Here is a 5,000-nt window from a genome sequence, read left to right as displayed (position 1 = left end):
GAGGATGATGGGCAGAATATTTTAGGGAGTTGCTAAATGTGAAGGAGGATAGGGAGGGAAAGATAGCTGCAGTGGGAAATGCTATGAAAATGAGAGTGATGAGTGAGGAGAATGGAGGAGAAATAAGGAAGGATGAGGTGAAGGCAGTTGTTAAGATGATGAAAGCAGGTAAGGCACCTGGTCTGGATGGATGCCATGCAGAATGTCTGAAAAAGGGAGGTACAGTGATGGTGGACTGGCTGGTGAGGTTATTTAATGTTTGCTGGAGAGAGGGTAGAGTGCCGGAGGACTGGAGGAGTGCCTGTATAGTTCCCCTTTATAAGGGAAAAGGGAACAAGTGTGAATGTAGTAGTTTCAGAGGGATTAGCTTGTTAAGTGTAGTTGGGAAGGCTTATGGATGATCCTTTATTTAATACGGTTGTGTTGTTCCAGTCTGGAAGGTGACCATGTTTATCCACATGGAGTTAGATGTCCTATGGGCTTTTACGTCATTTTTATGTTCATTTATCCTTTTATTAAGTCCGCGACCAGATTCACCAAAATATGAAGAGGGACAACTTTTACACGGGATTTTATAAACAACGCTGTTTTCGTTAGTGGGATTATTATAGCTACGTGTTACCAAATGTCCTACTTTGTTACCTGACGTCCTGGCTATTTTGATGCCCGCTTTTAGGAGAAAAGTGTCTAGGTATGAATTGACATTAGAGTTTGGTACTGTGATATATCTGGTTTCATTATTACATTTATTATCATTCTCATTTTATCTTTACTTTTGTTAATTATTTCTTTGGCTTTCTTTTTCAACCTACATAAGAGACCTTTTGGATATTTGAGTTTGATGAAAGTCTCAGTAATATGTTGTAATTCAAGATCTAGAAATTCTTTACTGCATATACGAAATGCTCTGAGGAAGAAACCTATTATAATACCTGTTTTAGTTCTGTCATTATGTCCTGAGTAGAAGTGTATATAGTCTTCTTGATTGGTGCGTTTCCGGTATACTGAAAATTTCACATTTTTATCTATTCTATGGATAATTGTGTCTAAGAAATGTAATTTTCCGTTATTTTCATTTTCTGCAGTAAATTGTATATTTTCATTTACACTGTTTAATCTCCTAAGTTTGTTGTTAATGTCTGTATCCTTAGGTACAATTACGAGTATGTCATCAACATACCTAAACCATTTACTGTTCCTACCCATTATTGTCATGTATTCTTCTGTTTCGAGGCAGCACATATCAACACTAATAACAACATTAACCATAGAGAAGGCTTTATATGTTTAGCAAAAGCCACAAGCTTATCAATAATAAAAGCATACGCAAATAAAATAACAAGCTCTCCGAAGCGTCCCTTGAGATGACCCGTCCGTGTATAAAACATCCTGTTACGTTTGAGTTGTTAGCTTTGTGATCAAGACCCTGCGGTTCGAAACATTAAAGCGTGAAATCTTCCCATTACTCCTTGTCTACTTCTTTCACCTTCAGTTTTATTTGTCATAATATAGTCAATATATATATATATATATATATATATATATATATATATGTATATATATATATGTATATATATGTATATATATATATATATAAATATATATATATGTGTGTGTGTGTGTGTGTGTGTGTGTGTGTGTGTGTGTGTGTGTGTGTGTGTGTGTGTGTGTGTGTGTGTGTGTGTGTGAGAAAACACATTTATATTTTTTTGTATAATTTCTAACCCGAGACAATTGATTAATCGTCGTTGTCCAGCGACTCGTGCCTCATCCGGGTCGTCTGTCGGTCCACCGCATGGCAGAGGCCCTGGCCGGGTCTTCCCGTGGTCGCCTCGGGACCAAAAAGAGGAGACGACGAACACTGCCGGCGCCGCTCGAGCTGCTCTCCCAGTCCCCCACCCAATCCTCGAGGTCACAGAAGAGAATAAGGCGGTCGGAAACGCCGCGACACCGAAGACCTGAGAGGAGATGCAGACCGGGCGACAGGGCACCAAAGGAGTCTCGACGGACTCCGACGCCCCGAGAGAATCCGGACCGTCCGATCTTCGACGAAGGATCCGTCGGCACGGCCCGACCGACTGAGACCAAAAGGACGTTAAAAAAAAAAAAATACTTGCTTGTCCGAAAAAAAAGTACAATGCCAAAATAAAAAATATTAGGAGCAGAAAAAAAATAGATATATAAAAAACCTGACTTAGGCGGTGGAAGCAAATACTAAAATGATAAAATACAAAAACATCGAAAAAAAAAAGACTTCGCGGGTCGAATATATATATATATATATATATATATATATATATATATATATATATATATATATATATATATATATATTCATATATATTAAACCAATGTACCGTCTCTGCCGTGGGTGCCTTGGTCTACGGCGCTTCCTCGCTCCGCTCACACCCAGGGCCTTTCCTTTGCCGACGCAACGTCCGCCATTATTAATATATCCGCCCATTATTAATATGTCGCGCCCAAAGTGGCTCGACAAAGAAACCGAAAAAAGTATTGCTAAAAAGAGACAGGCTTATAAGAAATATAAGTGCTCGGGTGCATCTAATGACTATGAAAGTTATGTATCAATACAGAGAGATTTAAAAAAGACAATAAGAAAAAGAAAACGACAATACGAAATGAACATCGCTGATAAATCCAAAGAGAATCCCAAAGAATTCTATAGTTACATTAGAGATAAAAAGGTTGTTAGGAATCACATTGGTCCACTATTATCTGCTGACGGTCAACTTGAATATTCAAATGAAGGAATGTGTAATATCTTAAACAATTATTTTAGCTCGGTATTCGTAAACGAAACACCTCAAAGTGAATTCCAAACTGAAACCTGTGAAAAGTCTAGGGTAAACTTGCTCACTACGGTAAATATAATAAAGGAAAAAATTAAAAGGTGTATAGACAAACTCAAAGTTAATAAAACACCAGGTCCTGACGGTTGGCATCAAAGAATCTTAAAGGAAATGAAAAATGAGATTGTTGTTCCATTAGAAATTATTTTCAAGAAATCCATCATATCCGGAGATGTCCCATGAGAATGGAAGCTAGCTAACGTTACTCCCATATTCCATTAGAAATTATTTTCAAGAAATCCATCATATCCAGAGATATCCCAAGAGAATGTAAGCTAACGTTACTCCCATATTCAAAAAAGGTGACAAAAAGAAACCAAATAACTATAGGCCTATAAGTTTGACTTCAATCGTAGGAAAAATAATGGAAACTATCATCAGAGATGCTATCGAACATCATTTAGAAAGTAACCGTTTGATAAATGATAGCCAGCATGGTTTCAGACGGAAACGTTCTTGCGTGACTAACTTACTCGAATTCTACAACAGTTATCTCGAATTATGACAAAAGAAACAATATAGATTTAATACATCTAGACTTTGCAAAAGCTTTTGATACCGTCCCACACGAAAGACTGCTTACTAAATTAGCTTTACACGGAATAAGTGGTAGCCTATTAAGTTGGACTAGTAATTGGTTGAATGGTCGAAAACAGAGAGTTGTTTTAAATGGAAAAACTTCTAGATGGAAAAATGTTACAAGTGGACTTCCTCAGGGTTCCGTTCTTGGGCCACTTCTATTCATAGTATATATAAATGATATAGATCATGGACTAAAATCTACTGTTTCCAAATTTGCTGATGATACAAAACTGTGCGGAATGCCAAATGATCACTCAAACCAATTAGATATTCAAGAAGATTTAGATCAATTACAGCAATGGTCTGAAAATTGGCTAATGAAATCTAACACAAGTAAATGCAAGGTAATGCACATAGGTAAAAATAAGTAAGTACGATTACAAGTTATTTGGAGATTCGTTAACAAAAGTGGATAGTGAAAAAGATATCGGCGTAATTATCAGTAACGATATCAAATCATTTAAGCAGTGTATTTCAGCCTCTGAGAAAGCAAATAAGATTCTGGGACTGATTGCGCGATCTTTTGATTTCAAAAGTCGATCACTCATTAACAAACTATATAAATCGTTAGTTCGTCCACATTTGGAATACGCTGTTTCCGTATGGTCACCGAATCTCATTAAAGACATTGACAGACTGGAAAAAGTACAACGGCGAGCCACAAAACTGATTCCAAATATCAAAAATAAATCATACGAAAATCGACTAAAACACATGAATCTGTTTTCCTTAAAAAAGTGTAGACTAAGAGGTGAATTGATACAGGTATTTAGGATTTTAAAGGGAATTGACAACATCAAAAGTGACCAAATTTTCACATTGAATGAGAATCAGACAAGAAACAATGGTCTCAAACTGTCCGGAAATAGGTTCAATTTGGAAGTAGGTAGAAACGACTTTGCCAACCGTGTAGTTAATGAATGGAATAAACTTCCTGCACAGGTAGTGCAATGTAGTTCAGTTCTAAGCTTTAAGAATCATTTAGATAAATATCTAAGTAAGATGCTGTAATGATTATAATTTATCTTATATTATTTGTTTTTGTTTTGTTATCATTTATACATTGAATGAGAATCAGACAAGAAACAATGATCTCAAACTGTCCGGAAATAGATTCAATTTGGAAGTAGGTAGAAACAACTTTGCCAACCGTGTAGTTAATGAATGGAATAAACTTCGTGCACAAGTAGTGCAATGTAGTTCAGTTCTAAGCTTTAAGAATCATTTAGATAAATACCTAAGTAAGATGCTGTAATGATTATAATTTATCTTATATTATTTGTTTTTGTTTTGTTATCACTTATACATTGAATGAGAATCAGACAAGAAACAATGGTCTCAAACTGTCCAGAAATAGATTCAATTTGGAAGTAGGTAGAAACAACTTTGCCAACCGTGTAGTTAATGAATGGAATAAACTTCCTGCACAAGTAGTGCAATGTAGTTCAGTTCGAAGCTTTAAGAATGATTTAGATAAATACCTAAGATGCTGTAATGATTATAATTTATCTTATATTATATTGTTTTTGTTGTTATCATTTGTCTGAT

The sequence above is a fragment of the Oratosquilla oratoria genome, unplaced genomic scaffold (genome assembly GCF_046742065.1).
Source record: "Oratosquilla oratoria isolate Oo_2021 unplaced genomic scaffold, ASM4674206v1 SCAFFOLD51, whole genome shotgun sequence".
Taxonomy (NCBI): domain Eukaryota; kingdom Metazoa; phylum Arthropoda; class Malacostraca; order Stomatopoda; family Squillidae; genus Oratosquilla; species Oratosquilla oratoria.
The sequence above is the reverse complement of the archived record's forward strand: the minus strand, read 5'-3'. Positions refer to the sequence as shown.